Source organism: Muntiacus reevesi, chromosome 7 (assembly GCF_963930625.1).
Source record: "Muntiacus reevesi chromosome 7, mMunRee1.1, whole genome shotgun sequence".
NCBI classification, from domain to species: domain Eukaryota; kingdom Metazoa; phylum Chordata; class Mammalia; order Artiodactyla; family Cervidae; genus Muntiacus; species Muntiacus reevesi.
In genome coordinates, this window is record NC_089255.1 from 13,415,006 (window position 1) to 13,438,995 (window position 23,990).

Sequence of the window (23,990 nt, forward strand, 5' to 3'; positions counted from 1 at the left end):
TCTTGGAACTTATATTCACTGACTTTGTCTTATTTTTTTTAGAATTCAGAACATTAAAAAAAATTAATTTTATTTTTGGCTGTGCCGAGTCTTGATTGCTGTGCTGGGGCCTTCTCTAGTTGTGGTGAGCAGAGGCTGGCTACTCTTGGTTTTGATGCTCAGGCCTCTCATTCCAGTGGCTTCTTTTGTTCCAAAGCACAGGCTCTAGAGCATGCCGGCTTTGAGTAGTTGTGGTATGTGGGCTCCGTAGTTGTGGCACAGGAGCTGAGTTGCCCCATGTCATGTGGAATCTTCCCAGACCAGTTATCAAACCTGTGTCCCTTGCATTGGCAGGCAGATTATTAACCACTAGACCACAAGAGAAGTCCATGCCTTTATCTTTTTTATTTAAAATTTCCTTTTCATTAGGAATTATTTGAGACATTAAAAAAAAAAAGTAGAAACAGTGTCCCCATCACCCTATTTAAGAAATAAAGCATCATAAATACATTCTCTCTGCTCAACTATAGTCAGAAGTTCATATCCCATGCCCTGGAGGCCTCCACTCCCTCTTCTATGCTGCTCATGGCCTGTGAGAGATCCAGATAATACACAATCAGATCCTGCCATAACCCTCTTGAAAACCTCCACTTAGTAAGATAAAATCAAACACATCCCCTTGACATCCAGGCCCTTCGCTTCTGACCCCCACTGACCCTTCCCGTTTGATCTCTGCCGCCCAAAGTCAAAATTCCCCTTGGCTTTTCTTTTCTTTTTTTAAAAAAGGTTTATTTCTTTTACTTTTTGGCTGTGCTGGGTCTTCATTCACACATGGGCTGCCTCTAGTTGCGGCAAACAGGGGCTCCTCTTCGATGCAGTATGCAGGCCTCTCGTTGTGGTGGTTTCTCTTGTTGCAGAGCACAGCTCTAGGCAGATGAGCTTCGGTAGTGGAGGGGCACAGGCTCAGGAGTTGTAGCTTACAGGCTTAGTTGCTCCGAGGCATGTGGGATCTTCCCAGAGCAGGGATACAACTGGTGTCCCTTGCATTGCAAGGCAGATTCTTAATCACTGGACCACCAGGGAAGCCCCCCTTAGCATTTCTTAAGTGTCTCTGCTCTTTGCATACGTGGCTCCTCTGCTGGGGAGTTCTGTGTACTCCTTCTCTTTCCTTCCCCCCTCCAGGAGGAGCAGCATCCTTTGATCCCTCCAGACTCCCCGAGCACTGTCCAACAGGGATGCGTGTGTGTGTCTCCCCTCGGCTGTATGGTCCTCATGGCAGGTCCATGACCGACTCATTTTCATCTGCTCCTGGTAAAGGAGAGGCATACACTGGACTCCACAGTTGTAGTTGAGTGTGTTTGGGGCAACTTGCTAAGGTGCAGTATGGATGGTCATCCAGTGACTCCAGCCCCACGCTTTTCACTGGGGACTCACAGTTCATCAGCTTTGAAAGCCCTGGGGAAGAAGCCAGAGGTCATTAAATGGGGGCCTCATTTTAAAGAAACTTCAGCACAGTGTGATTTCCTGCAGTGCCTGGTGTCCTCTACTCCTTCCATCTTCCTCTTGGTTCCCCATTTCCTCTCTGTGAGTTCCTCACGACAAGTGAATCATCCCTAAGGCTGAAGATGCGGGACATTTAGTGACCATGTCATGGATCCAAGAGACTTGTAGGTTTAGGGAAGCCAAGTGGATGCCAAGTCTGGCTCCAGACAACCTAGGAGCAAAGAGGTTGCTTCCAGAGTGGGGGCTCCTGGCCTGTTTTCATAACATCAGGTGTATCTGCAATGCAGATTCTCTTCACAGAGAGAGGAGAGCCCAAATATCCACTGATAGTAAATGGAGATGTGCACTCTGCCTCTCGGGAGGAAGCTGAGTGCCTAGCAAGAGGGTGGCGGGGGGGTGGGGAGAAGAGGGACACTTGCCTCTATAGACATTTTGTTCTACATTCACATCTGACCTATTTTTTTTTTTTTTTTTTAATGAAAACATATTGGATGGTAATCAGAAGAGCTGGGTTCCAGTATTGCAAATACCAGTGACCAGCCTGTTCACCTTGGTCTCTCTGAGCCTCACTTTAATAACCACCCAGTTCTCAAGCTCAACGAGCAGACACAAGGGAGACCTTTGTAAACTAGATGGGGTGGGTGCACTTAATTATTATTTACTCTGCACTCAGTTCATCTCAACAGACAATCACTGAGGCCTCTCTATTGACCATAGTGTGTGGCTCTCTCTATACAAGTTTGGGTGTGTATGTCTGGGCATGAGGGTGTGGGTCTGGGTGTGTGTGTGTCTGGACATGTCAGGGTGGGGTCTGAGGTGACTACGAACTTGACCATTACAGGGTTTCTGCCCCAGGGAGCTCCTGGTGCAGCAGGACAGGTGACCAAGTGAACAACTTCCTCTAACACACCTGAACTCTGTCGTCGTTGTGTAGTCTCTAAGTCCTGTCCAACTCTTTGCGCCCCCAAGGACTGTAGTCTGCCAGGCTCCTCTGCCCATAGGATTTTTCAGGCAAGAATACTAGAGTGGGTTGCCATTTCCTACTCCAGGGGATCTTCCTGACCCAGGGATCGAACCCACATCTCCTGTATTGACAAGTGGAATCTTTACCACTGAGCCACCAGGGAAGCCCCTCCTGAATTCTGCTCAGGGCCAAACAAAGAGATGAAAATGTGGGTGCACAGAAAAGGCAACATGGAATCAAACAGGGGCCTTTGTCCTGGCTGCTCCTTCTGCTTGGAATGTTCTTCCTCAGAATCCTTAAGGCCCACTGCCTTGCCTCCTTTGACTCTTTGAGCAAATGTCACCTTCTCAAGGAGGTCTACATGATCATCCCACTTAACAGTAACTCCACCCTACACTCCCTAAGTCCATCCTGGCATTTTTTTTTTTTAATGTAGGCCCTTACTTTCAATGATAGTAAATTTATCTATAACAAAACTTACTTAAAATAGTCTTATACTTTACTCATTTGTTTTGTTTAACTGTCTGTTTCCATCCTTTCCTTCATTAGAATGAAAGCTCCATGAGGGAAGGAACTCTATTTTGTTCGCGGCTGTACCCACCCCCACTGGCCCCCCACCCCAGCCAGGGCCTGGAATGGTATGTGCCTGATGCAGAGAAGATGCTCAGTGAGCATTCATGAGTAAGGGTGGTAACAGGGCAGGTGTTCAGGGGTGGGTGGCAGAGGGGCCATAGCCTCTGTGGACTAAAGGGGTGCCTCGTGATGTGGGATCTGGGGGCCCTGTAGGTGGTGGGGGTAGGACACTCCAGTGGGCTCAGGGAGAAGACATGGCCTGCAGAAAACTTAAGACATTTTGGGAGCCATTCTGTATATCCCCAATTCCAGCTCAGTGTCCATCTCTTCCCTCTGCCACCCTGAGAATCACAGCCTATGTTATGGGCGAGGGGAGATTCGAGGGCCCAGCTGGTTTGTGGGGGAGGTGATGGTGGACCCTTTCATGAGAATCAAAGGCAACCTGGAGGTCCCTTGGCTAGGAGAAAGTACCTGTGGGGACGTGGGGGGAGGTGCATTTAGAAGAGAGAAGGCAGCAGGAGTCCCTGAGATGGTGATGGTGGTGGCTGCATTGTAAATTCAGTGAAGGGGAGATGTTTTTGTGACTGTTGGTAACAGAGAGCAAGGTCCAGGCAGAGGGCACTCCTGGGATCATGAGCTAGGCAAGAGCTTGAGCGGGGACTGAGGCCAGGTTGGGAAGGGCCTCAAAGCCAGGCGAAGGAGTCAGGATAGGATCCTGGGAGCCCCAGGGAACACACGAGGATCTGGAGCTGAGAGTAGGAGGTGGCAAAAGAAGGAAACAATATTCAAGAAGATTTGCCCCTCGGGGGTCTTTACCACTGTGAGCTGCCCAGAGAGGAGGAGGAGACATGCTCTCTGAGCCTCATAGACAGAGAAGGGGGACAGAGTCTCCATTTCACTTTGGTAGTCCATTCATTGACTCACTCACTTTATCAAGCACTTAATGTGTGCTGGACTCCATACTAGCATTTGGGGATCCCACGAGAAATCAGTCCCAAACTTTGACCCCATGCAAGGGAGAGAATACCCCAGGAGAGAAGTGACAGCTCCAAGAAGGCTACAGTTGTGCCCAACTGGGAGACCAGAGAGAGGGATTCTAGGAACAGGAGGCATCTGAACTGGGCACTAAAGGATGGTCAGGGGTTTAAAATTCATCTGATCAGGAAGAGAAAGCATTTTAATCAGGAGCGCCAAACCTTAATGCGTACTGTTTCATTTAGTTCACCCAGCAACTCTTGGAGGAGGTAGCCAGGGCAGAGGAGATGACATATTATAGACAAGGAAGTAAAGATCTGGGGACCAAACCCAGAGAGGGGAAGCGCCCAGCCCCACCCAGGTCAGCGCCCTGAAAACCACAGAGTTGGGACTGGAACCCAGGGTGCTGGGCTCCCACCCAGGTGCCCATCCTGTGAGCTGACAGCTGCATTGATTGTTTTGGAGTTCCATCCACGGCTGCTCACTAGTGCTATGAGTGCTGAAGAGGAGCTGTCAGTCCGTCCCCGCCCCCAGGATCTTGATCTGCCTCGGCCTGACCCCAGAAAGGAGCCAGGACAGGAACCCAAGACCCAATGCAGGCTCCTCTGTGGTTGGCTGTGGGCCCTGATGGCGCAGAAGGTAAAGAATCTGCCTGCAATGCAGCAGACTCAGGTTCAGGTTTGATTCCTCAGTCGGGAAGATCCCCTGGAGGAAGGCATGGCAACCCACTCCAGTATTCTCGCCTGGAGAATCCCCATGGACAGAGGAGCCTGATGGGCTACAGTCCATGGGGTCCCACAGAGTCGGACATGACTGAGCGGCCGAGAACACAGGCGGAGGCTAGGATGGAAAGGGGTTTGTCGGAGTCTGAGTCTGAGGGCTTGGTCCCAGCTGTGCCATATGCTGGCTCTGCAGCTTAGGCAAGCCACCTCACCTCTCTGGGCCCTTCAGTTCCTGCCTCGGTCAAAGGAGAACGCTGTTCACTCTAGTATTCCCCACGTCCAGTCAGTGGAGAAACTGAGGACATGATAGTTAAAAGCTAGCTGTTATTTAAGGGATTGGGGGTTGTCTGCACCACAAGAATGATTACAGGAACACTCCATTGTGCCTCTGCAGGGTGTGTTTCTCTGAGTCCTTACCAAGCCCAGAGCTGAGCACTTGCTGTGTATTAATTCCCTGAATGCAGTGTGGATGGAAAAATATTGTGGGCAAAACGATCAATATGTATGGTCTCTAAATATGATGATGATGAGGGAGAAGGAGGATAAAGATATCTTTTAAAGCCATGTAATTAACAGGTTCAGAAGTCTTGGCCAGCTCCTGGGGGCTTTGCAGACTCTGTGGCCTGGCCCCTTGACAACTCTGGGCCTTTGCTTCCTTCATCTGAGTGGCTAACATCCTCAGAGCTCAGGCATCCAGCCTCCCAGCCCCTGGATGAGGTGTTTAGGCCCCAAGCCAGGCCAGCCCCAAGATTCCTATTCTGGGGCAGCCCAGCTACAGCCCCAGGAGGGCCGCCAACAAGGGGCCCAGCAGCTTATCGCTGCGCGGGGACTCTCCAGCGGGCAGACTGTCTCCACTGCTGCTGAGCCAAGCTGATAAAGAGGACAGACCCTTGTGTTTACAGTGGCTGGGAGAGTGGGGCCTCCTGGGGGCGGCCCCATCTCCTGTGGGAACAGACTGTCTGTTTGCTGAGATACCATCGCATTCCTGCAGCCCCAGGATGGATGGGGGCGGGCTAGGGTGCGGAGATGGGAGGGGAGGAGGAAATATGACAGCTGCCTGCTCTCTCTGTTCCCTGGGGCCCCACGCTGAGAAGGCCGACACTAGGTCTTCTGGTGGGTCTATGGTTTTCCAGCCTGATTGTTAAGCACTTCATTAAGGTCCATGATACCCAACACAGGCACTTCTCTCTACAGTTTATAAAATACTTTCTCAACATTTGTCTTTTTTTGGTCTTCCAGAGAACCTTCTATTTAGTTAGTTTGGGGTCATAACGTTTCACAGAAAAAGCTGCCTTTCTTTCTAACAAGACTGGAGCAGAGGACCGGTGACATGACCGGACATTGGGGCAGGGGTCCTGCATGACGCTCAGCCGATCAGGCCACCCCACAATTAAAGCTACACTACATACTGCTTGCTGTGGGGCAATGGCTGTCAAAAGTACTTGAGATGCATTAAGTCATTTAATCTTCACAACAGCCCTCGTGAAATAGGTGCTATCACTATCCATTTTACGGTTGAGGAAATCAAGGCATAAGTCACACAGGAAGAAAGTGAGCGGGCTGGGATTTGAACCCCGGCAGCATGACTCCAGCATCCCCAACTTAACCACTGGGCTACACTGCCAGCTCAAATTCAGTTAATGATCGTTATTGGGTTGGTCGACAAGTTCATTCAGGTTTTTCCATACGATGTCATATCACTCTCCTGCTTACAAAGGCAGCAAGTGTTTACAACCACAGAGGCAGGAACTGGCCTTGGAGTTAAGCCTGTGTTCAACTTCCAGCACTGACACGAATGACCTCAGAGGCTGATCCTCGCCTGTCTGAGGCTCAGTTTCCTTCTCTGGAAAGTGGAAACAAGACCAGCCTTGGCAGCCTTGACTCTGACCAGGGTGTCAGCGTTGTTGTATGTGAAGGGTCTGGGACAGGGTAGATTTTCATTAAATAACTACTCTTATTACTTTGACGGCTGAGGTAGGGAGTATTGTTTAAACGAGAGAGACCCGCCACTCAGCTATGGAAGCACAGAGGAGGGGTGATGTCTAGTTGAACAGCTCTGGTGGCGTCACAGGATGCAGCATGTGGTTGGAACCCTGGCCTTGAGTTCAAATTCCAACATCCAGCCCTTACTCTCTGGGTAGACTTGGGGAATTGCTTAACTTCTTTGTAAAATGAGAACACAAGGAGAACCGTCCTCCTAGGGTTGTGAAGAGCAGATGAGATTGTTCAGGAAAAGAAGCGCTGGGCACACGGGCAGGCAGTGGTCCGTGCTCAGTAAATACTGCTGACACTATTGCTCCTGGGGTGGGGGAGGGGGTGGCAGACAGAACAATGCTCCCCCCACCAAAGATGTCTGTGGCCTAATCTCAGGAACCCTCAACTGTGTATCCTAATTGCTGGAACCTGTGACTGTGTTAGGTCACGTGGCAGAGCGGAATTCAGGTTGCTGGTAGAATTAAGGTTGCTAATCAGATGACCTTGAGATGGGGAGTTATCGTGGGTTATCAGTGTGGGCCCAGTGTCATCGCAGGGCAGATGAGTCAGGATAAGCTAGATAATGCTGTGGTAACAAACATCCCCCCAATCCCAGTGGCTTTACTATAGCCCTGTTTAGGTACTACCTGATGAGTTATCAGGATGCTCTGTTCTTCAGTCACTCAACCGTCCAGCTGTAGGAAGTTTCATGTTGATATGTTTCCATAATGACGGCAGCAGGGAAAAGAGAATATGGCAAATCACACACTGGCTCTTAAATCACCTTCCTAAAAGTATTGCACATCACTTCTGCTCATATTTTATTGGCCAAAGCAAGTCACATGGACACATTTGAGTTCAATTGGGTGGAGAAGCACAATCCTACTATCTTCCCAGAAAAGAGAGAAATGACTATTTATCAAGTCTTAATACCTATCATCAATGGTATAGTCCAGAGCGAGGCTTGGGTTGAATGCAGTTCAGACATAATTTGTTTGGCATGTTCAGTATTTTAAATAATTATATAAAGTTTCCAACATGTATGACATCTAACTATGTCATATGCAAGTTCATCTATTCTGGCTAAATTTGAAAAGTTGAACTATTGTGATAATGAGCCCAGCTGTATTCATTAGAATTAGGTTGGGCAGATTATAACAGAAAATGTCAAAGTAACAGTAGTTTAAATAAGATACATGTTTCTTTCTCATATGAAAGGAGCCAGGAGAGAAAATAGGCAGCTCCGGCCTGGGTAGGTAGATTCAAAAAGCCATCAGGGGCTTGGCCTTCTCTGTTCTGTTGTCTTCAGTGTACAGCTCCCACCTGCAAAGGTCGCTCCATAGTCCATGATTGCTTCCAGGGTTCCCGCCATCACATTCACATTCTAGGCTAGAAAAGAAAAAGTTGAAGTCAAATAGGGGGCCTCCAGATGAGCCAGCTCTGTTTATGCAGCCTTCCCAGAATTCGTGCACAACGCATCTACTTACAACTTATTGTCTAGATAGTTGCATGGCTATACCAAGGGCAAGGGGGGATACAGATGGTCATGTGACTGTGCTCAAGCCAAAGTCGTCCTTTTCCCCCAGGATGAAATTTTCCCAGCTTAAAATAAATCATCTTTCTGCTATTAAAAAGAAAGAGGAAGGAGTGGGGTTGCCATTGGCACTTAACAGTCTCTGCCAGGAGCCGGCAGTCCTGACTGTCTGGAGTGGAATAGCAGGTCGTCATTCACACTGGGCCTGAGTGCATCAGTTTCCCACAGACCCCACCACTCCCTGATGCCTTGCCAGCATTCTGTCCATTACTATTTATCATTGGGCTTGTGTTGGCTGTTTTGGTTTTTTTTCTTAGCAGAATTAAGAGGAGAAAGAAATATTTCTTTTATTATGCTAAAAATCAGAAAGAGCAAAAAATATACCAAGAGAATCATGAGAGTAGAAGCATGTTTCTCTGGGGAAGAGAAAAATATTCTTAAAAAAATTTTTTTTTTAAGTATTAAAAACATTTTTTATTGGCTGCAGGATGCAGCATTTTAGTTTCCTGACCAGGGATTGAATCTGTGCCCCTTGCATTGGGACTGTGGAGTCTTGACCACTGGACCACCAGGGAAGTCCTGCGAAAAATATTCTTAGCTGTGTATCATGCAAACAAAGTGTATTAAAAAGAAGCAACTTAATACACTGTTCTGAAACAGCTGACGCTTTAGTCACCGCTCTGGCCAGGCGTTTGACTGGTTGTATAGCTCCCTGGGAAGACAGTGGGCCTGCAATCCTCCTGGTTTTGCACAGCTCACCTTCTTTTTGGGAGGAGAACAGCCCCATTTTGTCCAACATCTTTTACCCCTTATTTGGGATGACCCTGCCCTTCTTTGTATTCGGGACTTATTTTGAGCAAGTTCAAAACTGTCTTGTAAAGTTCAAGATCATTATGGCAGGCAAAAATGCAGTGAAATAGCACACCACTGTCAGTTAATTACTAAAAATCCTTTAATAGCTGACATTATTATAAATTATATACCCATTATGACAGGGACAATTGAGCTCTCTGTTTTTCTTGCCCTGCATTGGAACCCCAAACAATGCCGTCTTGTTGGAGAATGACCTGGATGCTCTTGGAAGCAAGCTGGGAGTTTACATGGGCTACCTATGCTGACCACAGCAGCCTGTGGGCCTCTGAGGACACCCTGTTGCTGGGTGGGGATGAGGCAGCTACCTGAAAAGGCCTCAAAAACAACCATTTTCCTGTTCCTACCTGCCTCCCCCACTGCTATGGCTGCAAGAGTCCCTTCCGCAGTGAACCTCCCAACTCCCTCTGCTCTGTTCCCTGTTCTTTCCCTGTCCTAGACCTAGCTCAAAGAGCCCCTCTTCCAGACAGCCTCCCCTGATTCTCCTTCCTAAAGCTCCAGGCACGTGGTTGGTTGGTTCTCTTTTGTTTTTGCTTTTAGGTTGAGCACATAAAGTACACATATTAAATGTAAACCTTGGAGGGTTTTTTTTTTACCTATGTGTACACTGTGTAGCCTCCTCCTGAATCAAGACATGGACTATGGGTCCTCTCCTGACTCAGAAATGTACCTGTGCATGAGAATTCCCTCTGGAGAGTGACAGATGCAGCCTCTGGCCTAATCCAGAGATGCCAACTCAGTAGATCTTGAGTGGCTCAGGAATGCAGATGAATAGCACCCCTCAAGTAGAGGGGACTTCCCTGGTGGCTCAGTGGCAAAGAATCTGTCCAATCCCTGGGTTGGGAAGACCCCCTGGAGGAGGGCATGGCTAACCCACCCAGTGCTCTTGCCTGGAGAGTTCCATGGACAGAGGAGCCTGGTGGGCTACAGTCCACGGGGTTGCAGAGTCAGACAGGATTGACCTGACGAAGCAGCAGCAGCCTCAGGTGGAGCAGGTCTGCAGCCCACCCTGTAGAAACCTGCTCCGTGCTCACGGGGGTAGGTCCCGTCTTCTTTGTTACCCGCCCTGTCAGATGGCGGCGTGCTCTGGTTCCTTGTCTCAGGACCCGGCAAGGTTCTGGGCTGCAAGAGGCATCCACAGGGGTGGATCTGGGCTGGGTGCTGCCTGAAACTATGCAATTAGGGAGGCTGGCCCAGAGAAAAAGAATACTCTGATGGGTGCAGGGCCTTGGAAGGGCCTCCCACAAGTTACTTTAACCCCACTTTCAATCTACCTCTGGCAGCCACTTAAGAGTTCATGGTCTTAGATGTTGTGGGGGTGAGAAGTTTTCTGTTGGATGAGACAGCTTACTTCTTCCATTCACAGGAATGGCCACGGGGATGCTTAACCTTGCTTCAGATTACAATCACCTGGGGGAGCTTAAAAAACCCCCCACATACCCAGCCCCCCATTAGATATTCTGATTTGATTGGTCTGGGGTAGGGGTTGAGCTTTAGTATTTTTTAAGCTCCCAGGTGATTCTAATGCACAGTCAAGGCCAAGAACCTCTGAGCAGAGGCCTGGCTCTGAAATTTAATCTTTATCTGCTCCAGATATATACTGAGTATATAGCTTCATATATACTGTATATAAGTATATAATGTATATATACTTAGTATATATATTTAGTCTTATATGTTTATACTCAGTATATATACTCTTATATATAATCTTTTATATGTCTAAAAGTCTATGTATATACTTATATAAAAGATTATATCCATATATAAGAGTTTATATACTAAGAATATAATTAAAACCAGGTAAATGCATGTCCTCCACCACCTTCCTTCTGCCTCTCCTGAAGGGGCCAGGACTTCTGACTGTGGTTGGTGTCATCCAAGCCAACCATGTTCCTGGGCTACCTTCAGAGCACCCACTCCCTCCTGGAGACAAATCAACTAATAATATTGGGTATTTATGAAGCAACTTCTGTTATATTTCTAATCCTCATGGCAACATTGCATTTCAGCAGGAAGGAAACTGAACTCAGGAAACCTTAGTGATTGCCTTCAGAGCCTCAGTGGGACTGGAGCTAGGATCACACCCAGGCCTTTAGGGTTCCAAAGGCCACGTGCATTTCCCTGGCCAGGGGGCTCCTGGAAGCAGTGCCTGTTTACTGAACACCAGCCATGCCCAGGGTACAGGCCTGGGGCCCACTTACCCATTAGGCATGGTAAACATGGTGCCGAGGGCCCACGGTAATTTTAAGGGGCCTAGAAAATGTTTTAATTTTCATTTTGTTTGAAATCAGAAGAAAAGAAATAATAATGACAAACATACAATGATGAATCCAGCCTGGATTACATTTGTCTTCATGCCAAAACACTTGTAAAATAAATAATTTTTTTTTTATGGAAGAAGGTACCCATGAAGACAAAAGTGTCTAGGGACCGTGGAAGTCACAATGCAGCCCTGTGCAGAGTCCTGGGTCCTGGAAGTTGCTGACCATCGTGTCCCCCAGCCTTTCCCAGGGCACAGCGGGTGCTAGTGAGGACTGAGGCAAGAAATGTTTATCACACACCCTCTGTACGCCGAGCTCTGGGAAGTAAACAAAAGCAACAAGCGTGTCCTGGTCTGGCGGGGAAGAGACGATGTGCAGACAGGAAGCCAAGACAGGACAGGATGCCCTCTCCCACTGGTCAGTTCTTACTTCTATCTCTTCTTATTTTTTTAAAATGTTATTTATTTGGGTCTTTGTTGCTGCGGGGGCTTTTCTCTAGTTACGGCAAGCAGAGGCTACTCTCTAGTTGGATTGCTTCCATGTCTTGGCTATTGTAAATAGTACTGCTATGAACACTGGGGTGCATGTATTTTTTTGAATTAGAGTTTTTGTCTTTTCCAAATATATGCTCAGGAATGGGATTGCTGGATTATACAGTAGTTCTACTTTTAGTTTTTTAAGGAACCTATAGGGTCTGCACCCATTTACATTCCCACCAACAGTGTAGGACTTCCTTTTTTCCACACTCTCTCCAACATTTATTATTTACAGATTTTTTTATGAAAATCATTTGATATTATTGGTTTTTTGATATAGACTTTGTGGGTTTGATTTGCATTTCTCTGATACTTTGCAATGTTGAGCATTTTTTCCTGTGCCAGTTGGCCATCTGGATGATTTCTTCAGTGAAATGTATATTTAGGTCTTCTGACCATTTTTTCATTGAGTTGTTTGTTTTTGGTTACTTAATGTCGTGATCTTTTCATACTGAGGGCTACCTCATTCTTTTTCAATAGCTGGATGATATACAGTAATTGATTTAACTAGATCCTTTACTGATAACCTTGTTTCCAATCTCTTTGTTATAAAGTCACCTTATGGAGCATAACTCCCACTCTTCCAATTGTGCATTAAATAACTGTATATACACATTATTTCACTATGTGCAAGCACATGTGTATGTCTGCACATAAAGCGGAATCACAGCAGCAAGAGGTGCGGGCACTGTGAGGGAGGGCTGGTTGTTTAGTTTAAGTCGTTCTCAACTCACTGCGACCCCATGGGCTGTAACCCTCCAGGCTCCTCTGTCCATGGGATTTTCCAGGCAAGAATACTGGAGTGGGTTGCCATTCCCTTCTCCAGGGGATCGACCCAACCCAGGGATCAAACCTGTGTCTCCTGCACTGGCAGGCAGATGCTTTACCACTGAGCCACCAGGGAAGCCCGTGAGGGAGGGGAAGTTGGGACAACTTCCATGAGGAGGCGAAAGTGGCCAAATCTATCTACATTAAATTTTGGGAGCACCTCCTGGGTGCTGGGCTAGGAGTACAGAGGGGAGGAGCATTCACACTTTGCTCTTGGGGGGGCCTCTCAGATTGGGACAATCACTTGTATTCCTGGGAAGGAGGGCTGTACAGATACCAGGAAAGAAAAAGGAAGGCAGCCACAGGACTGTCTCTCGGGAGAGAGAGGAAAAAACTGGCGGAAAAGAAGGAAGAGCATTGCAGGCAGGTGAACCAGCCTGGGCAAAGACTGGTTGTCAGTTGGCAGGAAACGGGGGAACTTTGGGGGTGTTCTGGGCTGCAGGTCTTTTCTTGTTCAGGGTCCACATGGTGGGAGGGGCATTGGGAAGGGACCTATACCTAACCGGGCTGGGAAGTGACTCTTTGCCCTGTCGGGTCATGGGGTTCTCAGTCTGGGAGCCTCATGATGAGAGAGAAATGCTAGAAACGTTTTCTGACTGTGGTATGGAGGAATGATTGAATAACAAGGACTATCCAGTAATCTCCCAGTCCCTGAGGGGCAGGCTCTTTGCACTAAAGGCCTTTGACCCATAGCGAGGGCCCTATAAAAACAAGCAGCTGAATTATAGTCAAGAACATGAGCCATGTTCCCGGGCACTATCTCTGAGATGAGGGCTCCTGTATTTGGCTGAAGGCTAAGGGAGTGAGCTTCATCCACTAGGAGGCCTGGGCTCAGGCCGGGGTCAGGTCTGGGGTCACAGTCCAGAGCTGCTCACAGTGATTGTGACATTCTTTAGGAGTCTCTCATCTCTGTTCAAAGAAAAAAAAAAGCCGCTCCATTTTGCATACTATTCCCTGATATATCTAGGTTAGCTTTAATAGTAAAATGGGATACATTGCAAATATAATATAAAAGTAAATTTCTCCAATCTCTTTGAGTCAAATTAGCCCTCCAGAAAAATCCTTTGACTTCAAGAGATTCACCTAGTTTGAGAAGGATGGATGAAGGCAATCCAGTTTCATTGCAGCAAAGCTACAGTCCTCACCCAGGTCTCTGTGTAACTACCTCTGACCCTCTTAGCAACCAGGAGACTTGTTGCTGAATAAGACTTCACTTATTCACGCCTCTGTTCATTCATTCACCTGGTATTTCTGAAACCTGATAATGTTCAGGGCATTGCCCTCTCCTATGACACTCACAAGGAGCAAAATAACAGTAGCAGCTCTAAATGCTTTGCATATATGATATCAATCAATACAGTGACCCTACAGAGTAGGTACTATTATTATTAAATCCATATCACAGATGAGGAAACAGAAACTTGGAGAGGATAGGTAAAGTGACCGAGGGCACCCTGTGAGCACCAGAGCCAAGATTAAAACCAGGCAGTCTGACCCCAAGGCTGCCCTTTTATCTCCTGTTCTGTATACACTGCACAGTTAGGGTGAGAAGCCTTAGGCGCCAGGATAAGGGGCAAAGAGCCCTGGGAGCTAGAAAACCTCAGGTCAACCTCTGACTCCCTCCAAGCAGCCCTGTGATCTTGGACAAATGACTCTCTTTTTCTGGTTCTAGAATCTCCTCTGGCTCCCCTCCCTGTCCTGTTCTGAGCTGTTTAGACTATTTAGATAGTGGAGGGTTAAGTGCAGCGCAAGGGGTGTGACCAGCATCATTGGGAAGGGCAGTCTGTCTAGGTTCCCAGGAGCTGCTGAGTCCCACAGGGTGCCAAGACCTTATTCCTGATGCAGTCAAGCAGGCCCATTTTATCGATGAGGAAATTGAGTCTCCCAGAGGTTAAATAAAACAACGAACTCCTTGCTTATTTAGCTAATGGGCGTGCTCAGTCGCCTGATTATATCTGACTCTTTGCATCCCCGCAGACTGCAGCCCCCAGGCTCTGTCCATGGGATTTCCCAGGCAAGAATACTGGAGTGGGTTGCTGTTTTCTTCTCCATGGGATACTTCCAACCCAGGGATCGAACCTGCATCTCTTGCGTCTTCTGCATTGGCAGGCGGATTCTTTACCACTGGGCCACCTGGGAAGACAACATCTCCCGTGTACTGAGCACCTGTTAGGCGCCAGACACTGGACTAAACCTTTGAGTCTGCAAAACAACCTCCCAATATTGTTATTACCAGTTAAGTGTCAGGCTCCACGTCTGTAGTCTCTAATCTGGGAATAATAAGAGCACCCAATTGGGGTTTGTGTTAGGAAGTTAAGGAGGTTGCCCATGGTCACACAACTGAGAGGTAACTGAACAGGATTTGAACCCAGGTCTGTTTGGTTCAACAAAATAATGGTTAAGAACCATTACCCCGTGCTGCCCAAGCACAGCCTGCCTGGAGTGGTCACGGCAAGTCGGCATTTGATTCATAGAGACTGTGGTAGTAATAGGTCCCATAATTGTAGACAGGACCGGGAAAAGCCCTTCTGAAAGTAAGATGTGAACAAACAAAAAAGCCTGAGAGTAGGTGAAATTAGTAGTTCGTTAAACTGGCATTCCCAACATTGCATGTATTCAGATGATTATTAGGATAATTCAGGTGATGCACAGATAAACTACCTATTTTTTAATGTATTATGTATATATGTATTTGTTTTGTAAGAAATGCTTTATTAAAAAAAGTTTTTTTGGTCACACTGCGCAGCTTGTGGGATCTTAGTTCCCCAATCAGGGAATGAACCTGGGCCCTCGGCCATGACAGCATGGAGCCCTTACCACTGGACTGCCAGGAATTCCTGATTTTATGTATTTGTTTTGTTATTGTTATTTTAAAATTTTATTTATTTATTTTATTTTTGGCTGTGCTCTCTGTGGCTGTGCATGCTTTCCTCTAGCTGTGGTGCATGGGCTTGCCGTGGCTTCTCTTATTGTGAACCACAGGCTCTAGGATACATGGGCTTCAGTAGCTGTGGCCTGTGGGCTCACTAGTTGCATCTCCCAGGCTCTGGAGCACAGGCTGAGTAGTTGTAGTACACGGACTTAGTTGCTCTGTGGCATGTGGAATCTTCTTCCTGGGCCAGGAATTGAACCTGTCTCTTGCATGGGCAGGTGAATTTTTACTACTGAGCCACCAGCAAAGCCCCTATCATTATATATATATACATATATACATGTATATATATTCAAATTTGGCTGACCCAGTTTTTAGTTGTGGTATGTGAACTCTCAGCTGTGGGATATGGGACCTAGTTCCCTGACCAGGGATCAAACCTAGGCCCTCTGCATTGGGAGCATGGTGTCTTAGCCACTGAACCACCAGGGAAGTCCCTTTATGTATTTATTTTAAAGTCATAAATTTAACTAGCACATTTGTGACTCCATGGCTATTATTGCTTGTGACAAGGCTAAATAAAAGTGGTGAACTGACTTTTAAAATTAAATAAATAAGCGTCAATCAGGTGTCTTCACTGTTCAGATGTTCTCTTGCACTCTCAAGTCTGTGTAAGAGCAAGTCACTCAGGGTTCTATCTTCAGATATGTCCAGGATCTGACCGCTTCTCCCCACGCCAGCATGGCCTCTCCTGGGCCACTGCCATGGTCTCCCACCAGGCCGCCATCTCTGCCCTGCCGCCTATTCTCCATGTGGCAACTAGGGGGAGCCAGTCAAACAGAAGGCAGATCATGGCCCTCCTCTCAGAACCTCCAGGGGCTCCCAGCTCAGAGGACAAACCAAAGACCCACCAATGGCCTGGGTACCCTGTAATCTGCATGCCCACCCCCCCGCAGTATTTGTCTCGTCTCATGACCTCTTTGATGGTCCTGGGATATGCAAGGCACACTCCCACCTCAGGACCTTTGCACTTGCTGCTCTCTGAGCAACATTCATCTCCCAGATAGTGTCAGACAGTGTCACCATCAAGACCTTGCTCAAATGTTAACTTCCCAGAGAAGTATCCCCTGACCACTTTCTCTGAACCATATCCACTCTCTCCTGGCATTTGTCCCTTCTTATTTTTAACATTGGCACATTTATCTTCCAAGATGCTGGATATGATTATTTTGTTTATGGTCTGTCTGTCCTCCCACTGGACTCCTTGAGCTCAGGAAATTTTGTGATTTGCTTACTGCAGTATCCCTAGCACCTGGAACATGGCTTGACACCCAATAGGAACTAGATGAGTATGTGTCATGTGGGTGAATACATGCCTGTGTGCATTCTTCAAAACAAAAAAGGTCTGCAGCATTCATCAAAGTCTCAGAAGGGTTATCCATCCCCAAAGGGTAGCCATGCTCTCCCACTTGGGACCACGTTGACCAGCGAGATTTAACCTTCTAAAGGGGCAGATGACACCACTTAGCCAGTTGTTGTTGGGCCTATAGTTGTTTTCCTAAGAATTAATAAGGGAAGCCTTGATTTATCCATTAGTTTTCTGTGAAGTGGGCTAGGATGACTCAGTCGCCCTGCCAGTCCATCTCACCATAGCAAGAGGTGGCCAGACTCTGTCTGTGATACCTCTGTTCATAAGTAGTAGCCCCTAGAACCTGGCTCTTCCCACCACCAAGTTCTGCCTTGTGAATTCCTAGCTAATGTGGAAACTAATGTGGAAATCCAGCTTCCCAGGTGGTGCTAGTGGTAAAGAACCTGCTTGCCAATGCACAAGACATAAAAGTTGTGGGTTCGATCCCTGGGTTGGGAAGATCCCCTGGAGGAGGGCATGGCAACTCACTCCAGTATTCTTGCCTGGAGAATCCCTTGGACAGAGGAACCTGGTCAGCTATGGTCTATAGGGTCGCAAAGAGTCAAACACAACAGAAGCGACTTAGCATGCACAGGCATGGAAACATCCCAAAGGCAAAAGACCGTGTTTCCTTTTTTAGGGCCAGATTCTAAGAAGCTCTATACAGTCAGCAAAAACAAGACTGGGAGCTGACCGTGGCTCAGATCCTGAACTCCTTATTGCCAAATTCAGACTTAAATTGAAGAAAGTAGGGAAAACCACTAGACCATTCAGATATGACCTAAATCAAATCCCTTATGATTATACAGTAGAAGTGAGAAATAGATTTAAGGGATTAGATCTGATAGAGTGCCTGATGAACTATGGACGGAGGTTCGTGACATTGTACAGGAGACAGGGATCAAGACCATCCCCATGGAAAAGAAATGCAAAAAAGCAAAATGGTTGTCTGAGGAGGCCTTACAAATAGCTGTGAATAGAAGAGAAGCGAAAAGCAAAGGAGAAAAGAAAAGATATTCCCATTTGAATGCAGTTTCAAAGAATAGCAAGGAGAGATAAGAAAGCCTTCCTCAGAATGCAAAGAAATAGAGGAAAACAACAGAATGGGAAAGACTAGAAATCTCTTCAAGAAAATTAGAGATACCAAGGGAACATTTCATGCAAAGATGGGCTTGATAAAGGACAGAAATGGTATGGACCTAACAGAAGCAGAAGATATTAAGAAGAGGTGGCAAGAATACACAGAAGAACTGTAAAAAAAAGATCCTCACGACCCAGATAATCATGATGGTGTGATCACTCACCTAGAGCCAGACATCCTGGAATGTGAAGTCAAGTGGGCCTTAGGAAGCATCACTACAAACAAAGCTAGTGGAGGTGATGGAATTCCAGTTGAGCTATTTCACATTCTGAAGGATGATGTTGTGAAAGTGCTGCACTCAATATGCCAGCAAATTTGGAAAACTCAGCAGTGGCCACAGGACTGGAAAAGGTCAGTTTTCATTCCAATCCCTAAGAAAGGCAATGCGAAAGAATGCTCAAACTACTGCACAATTGCACTCATCTCACACGCTAGTAAAGTAATGCTCAAAATTCTCCAAGCCGGACTTCAGCAATACGTGAACCGTGAACTTGAAGATGTTCAAGCTGGTTTTAGAAAAGGCAGAGGAACCAGTGATCAAATTGCCAACATCCACTGGATCATCAAAAAAGCAAGAGTTCCAGAAAAACATCTATTTCTGCTTTATTGACTATGCCAAAGCCTTCGACTGTGTGGATCACAATAAACTGTGGAAAATTCTGAAAGAGATGGGAATACCAGACCACCTGACCTGCCTCTTGAGAAACCTATATGGAGGTCAGGAAGCAACAGTTAGAACTGGACATGGAACAACAGACTGGTTCCAAATAGAAAAAGCAGTACATCAAGACTGTATATTGTCACCCTGCTTATTTAACTTACACACAGAGTACATCATGAGAAATGCTGGGATGGAAGAAGCACAAACTGGAATCAAGATTGCCGGGAGAAATATCAATAATCTCGGATATGCAGATGACACCACCCTTATGGCAGAAAGTGAAGAGGAACTAAAAAGCCTCTTGATGAAACTGAAAGAGAAGAGTGAAAAAGTTGGCTTAAAGCTCAACATTCAGAAAACTAAGATCATGGTATCTGGTTCCATCACTTATGGGAAATAGATGGGGAAACAGTGGAAACAGTGTCAGACTTTATTTTTGGGGGCTCCAAAATCACTGCAGATGGTGATTGCAGCCATGAAATTAAAAGATGCTTTACTCCTTGGAAGGAAAGTTATGACCAACCTAGACAGCATATTAAAAAGCAGAGACATTACTTTGCCAATCAAGGTCCGTCTAGTCAAGGCTATGGTTTTTCCAGTGGTCATGTATGGATATGAGAGTTGGACTGTGAAGAAAGTTGAGAACCGAAGAATTGATGCTTTTGAACTGTGGTGTTGGAGAAGACTCTTGAGAGTCCCTTGGAGTGCAAGGAGATCCAACCAGTCCATCCTAAAAGAGATCAGTCCTGGGTGTTCATTGGAAGGACTGATGCTGAAGCTGAGACTCCAATACTTTGGCCAACTCATGTGAAGAGTTGACTCATTGGAAAAGACCCTGATGCTGGGAGGGATTGGGGGCAGGAGGAGAAGGGGACCACAGAGGATGAGATGGCTGGATGGCATCACCGACTCAATGGACATGAGTTTGAATAAACTCCGGGAGTTGGTGATGGACAGGGAGGCCTAGTGTGCTGTGATTCATGGGGTTGCAAAGAGTCAGACACGACTGAGTGACTGAACTGAACTGAACTGAACTGAAGAACACTCAACTCAAGCAGCCCTGGGTTCAAGCCCCATCTCTGTCACTTGTTGGTTGTGTGACCAAAGACAAATTACTGAACCACTCTGCTTGCTTTAAAAATGATTTTGTAAGAACAGGAACAAAATCTGGGGGGATTTGATGAGATAGTGCATGTAAGTGTTTGGTCCAGATGATCATGAGTGTGGAGCTTGGTGAAGCAAGGTGTTTTAAACCAAGCATGTCACAAATATAAAATGCCCACTACATGACAGGTGTTATGCTAAGGACCGGGGAGAAGAAATGGGCTAAGTGTTGTCTTGTGTGAATTAGATTCTCTGATGGTACAGACAGAGTGAGAGTGAGTGAGAGTGAAGTTGCTCAGTCGTGTCCGACTCTTTGCGACCCCATGGACTGTAGCCTACCAGGCTCCTCCATCCATGGAATTTTCCAAGCAAGAGCATTGGAGTGGGCTGCCATTTCCTTCTCCAGGGGATCTTCCCGACCCAGCAATCGAACCCAGGTTTCCCTCATTGCAGGCAGATGCTTTACCGTCTTAGCCACCAGGGAAGCTACAATGGTACAGATAGAGGGGCATCAAACGGCCTGTTTCTGACTTCCTCAGCGGGGCTGTGGGTGGCCTGTGCCTGACAGTCTCCCCATCTCTAATCACGTGGCACTTACATTCCAGAGACAGAGAAGAATTGTCATCAGGTTGTACGGGTTTATTAACTGTGAGAAAACACAGGATTCTTTGGGGGAATATTAGAACAACAGGGAAGGAGCAGGTTTGAATCTGAGGGGTCAGAGTTACTTCTTTGTGAGTCACTTTGTGAGAACCTGACTGTGGAAACCTGAGGAGCAGCAGCCAGGACCCTACATTTCTCCTCTCCCGTACCCCCAGGACATTTGAGCTTGTTTTCCAGAGGGGCGGCTTTGGAGGGTATCCTCAGGCTGCTGGAGAAGACTCTTGAGAGAGCAAGGAGATCAAACCAGTCAATCCTAAAGGAAATCAACCCTGAAGATTCATTGGAAGGACTGATGCTGAAGCTCCAATTCTTGGCCACCTGATGGGAAGAGCTGGCTCATTGAAAAAGACCCTGATGCTGGGAAAGCTTGAAGGCAAAAGCAGAATGGGGTGACAGAGGATGAGATGGTTAGATAGCTTCACCAACTCAATGGACATGAACTTAAGCAAATTCTGGAGCCAACTGGAGGACAGAGGAGCCTGGTGTGCTGCAACAGTCCACGGGGTCGCAGAGGTGGACGCGACTTAGCAACTGAACAATCACCACCTAAGGCTGAAGCTCTGAGGCCCTGCCCTCTGGGCACTCACACACGCACCCTCTAGTGGTCACAACGCAGGTAGGCGCCAGGCTGCATGGGCCCTGGAAATCCAAGGACAAGGGGACTGACTGTCACCATCCTTCCCTTCCAGATACTACTGCTATTGAGACATGGTCTTCCTGGAATGAGGGATGATTCTGGGACCTCATGTCATTGAGCTTTGGTTACCATCTGTTGCACGATTCCTATTTCCATCTTACAGTTGAGAACCCCAAGGCTTATAGAGCCGAGGGAGGCTAAGCAGGATCAGTGCTGAACTCAGGCCTACCACACTCCGGTTTCCGTGCTCTTCAGGTGTCATCTAGCTGGTACCTAAAGGCACCCCACCCCGAATGCCTCATCTCTGGGTGAGCAGAAGGCAAACTCTGTCCAAATTACTGCTCAGGGAAGGAGGCAGACCTCCCCAGAGAGGTTACTCTTTCAGTCTTTCCTTGGTCTGAGGCCCCAAACACAGACCTGACATCCCTCAGGGTGCTCCCCCAGGAACCCTTCAGAAAGGGATGTCCTGGTACCTCAGGGAGGAATTGGGGAATGGAGGGGGAAGGAGACATGGTTTGGCTCCAGGGGTAGGTGTTGGGCATTTGTGGAAGCCCTGAGGGGTAATCTGTCTGCTTGCTGTCCTTTCCCTTTTGCTTCCCTTCACATATACCCCCTCCCCCAAACGGGCTGGGTTGAAATCCAGCCTCTGCCACTAAATACAAGCTTGTACCAGTTACTTTAGGTCTTTGTGCCTCGGTGTCCTTAACTATAAGTTAATGGTTAATAACCATGCCTACCCCCAAAATGCTGTTAAATGGAGTCTAGGGCCTTACCCCACAATGTTTTGATTCAGCAGGTGCAATGGACCACAGTTTGAAAAGCAGTGTCCTCAAGGATATGCTCTGGCAGCACAGACCCACATCACTTCCTTGCTGTTAGGGGGAGTGCACATACCGGTTGATGCCTCCGTGGTATTAGCATTTTAGAACTTTGAAGACTATCTTCATTTCAATGATTAATTCCTGTTCCTCAGTTTCCTCACCTGTGAAATGGAGGTAATAGTATCTATCAGGGCTTTTGTGAGAATGACTAAAATCTTTGCAACGCTTGAAACATGGTCTTGCCCACAGTAAGTGCAAGCTATTATTGTAATCCACAGCCAAATCAGCGGATACCCTGATGAAACACTTTAAATTTCTCCCCCTATTTTAAGACGCACTAATTTCCCCAGGGGCCAGAAGTAACTGAAAAGAGGCCTCAAGGTCCGTTGTCCTCTTGGTGTTGCTTACACTGGTGTTTTGTTCACTTGTGAAAATTCACCCTGTTTGCTTGTGATCTGTAACTTTACATGCACTTATTTCATAGGGTCTTCATGGTCCCGTGAAGAACACAGGACAGGCATCATCATCTCCGTTTTTCAAACAAGAAAATGAGGCCAAGACAGCTATTCTGTTTTGGCTAACGCAGAAGGGGATGCGGGTGAGGAAGCTTCTAAGTCCGGCCCTCCATTCGCCAGAGTAACCGCCTCTCCCGGAGGGCGCAGAGTGAACAGTACCTGGTCCAGGTAAAGCTCAGAAAAGGCTTGAACCCATTCAGCAAACACTGCCCTTCCCCCGGCGCACACTTAAGTCGGGGCGGCCCAGGGGACTCGCACTGCTGCCGCCTCACAAGGCCAGCCCCACACGTGGGAACCCCCGAGCGAGACCCGCGCGCCGGCGCCCCCTTCGCCCCCGCGGGGGAATGGCGCCCAGCCCCGGGCCAATGAGAGTAGCGGAATTTATTTCATTCAGTGCGGGGCCGGGCTCTTGCCCGGAAAGGGGCGGGGCGCCACGCCGGGGGCGGTGCCGCCGCGCGCCCGGGAGAGGGCGGCGCCCGCCCCGTGGCCCGGCCAATCGGCGCCGCGCCCGGAGAGGGAGGGGGGACCAGGCCTTTTTTCCCTCCGCGCGGGGCCAATCCCGACTTTACAAGCTTGAACTTTTGCCACCCTCGGACGAGAGAGCGCGCCCGAGGAGGTACCCCGCCGCGCCGGCTCCAGGGGCAAGAGCGGCCTTAACCCTTCCCGCGCCAGGCGGTCCGCTGCTGCCACCGCGCCCCCACCAGCTTGCCCGGGATCAGAAGGGATCTGGGCCCCCAACCCACCCCTATTTCCATGGTGAAATGTCGCTGGGGAAATCACGAGCCCTACCCACATCCCTCTTTGTGGTGCAGAGAATAAACTGGGGAAGGAAAGGGGGTGGAGGAGTCACTCAGCCTCGAGGGGGCCCGGACGGCTGGCGGCCCGCCTAGCTCTGAGGGAAAGACTTGGCGACCGAGAGGAGCCCGAGAGAAGACATTCCCCGCCTCCACCCCACCGTCTGTAACTCCCTACCTCGAGCAAGCCTAGAGTCCCTCTGCGAGAGGTATCCCACGCCTCCCGGCTGACCCATCGGACTACCCCCGACTTTGAGCAGGGGGTGTGGAAACCTCGTGCTATCACGTTAGATCCCGCCACCCCAACAAATCAGCCGCCCCCTACTGCCAAAAAACGTAAGCCAGGAAAGCACACACGCACACCCATTTTTATTAGCCTTCCCTGGGATGGGGGTTTGTACCAATTCTAAAGTGCAACGTGTGTTTGAAGTTTGTGCACAAGCCAAGGAGAGGCAAAGCGCCCCGTTTGCGTCCGAGTCTCAGTGGGTCCACCAAGCTCTCGCGCAGCCAGGCTGCCCGTGGTTTGTGTAACCGTGTGTGTGAGTGTGTGCGCGCGCGCGCTCGCATCCGTGCCCGCGGCGCACGCGAGCCAGAGAGCCGGCCGTGGGCGCTGTCAGGCCCTGGGCGGGGGAGGGGGGTGGTGCTGGGGCAA

At 48.1% G+C, this 23,990-nt stretch overlaps 1 protein-coding gene and 1 long non-coding RNA gene across 3 annotated transcripts in view; one reads left to right on the forward strand and one right to left on the reverse strand.

Annotated features, from left to right (window-relative positions):
* Positions 1-7,843: 7,843 nt before the first annotated feature.
* On the reverse strand, positions 7,844-23,585 carry LOC136171910 (uncharacterized). Of its 2 annotated transcripts, none has more exons than XR_010663938.1 (3): positions 23,517-23,585; positions 22,103-22,190; positions 7,844-8,079 (listed from the first exon to the last, which is right to left on the reverse strand). It is a non-coding gene; the product is annotated as an uncharacterized lncRNA (long non-coding RNA). The 2 variants fall into 2 exon arrangements; XR_010663939.1 differs by having other exon boundaries at positions 7,844-8,074; positions 21,982-22,190.
* Positions 22,547-23,990, forward strand: part of SMAD6 (SMAD family member 6) — a 77,703-nt gene continuing 76,259 nt past the window's right edge. The window contains exon 1 of the mRNA XM_065940967.1: positions 22,547-22,712. The gene's annotated coding sequence lies outside the window, so the exon portion shown is untranslated. The remainder of the gene's footprint in view (positions 22,713-23,990) is intronic.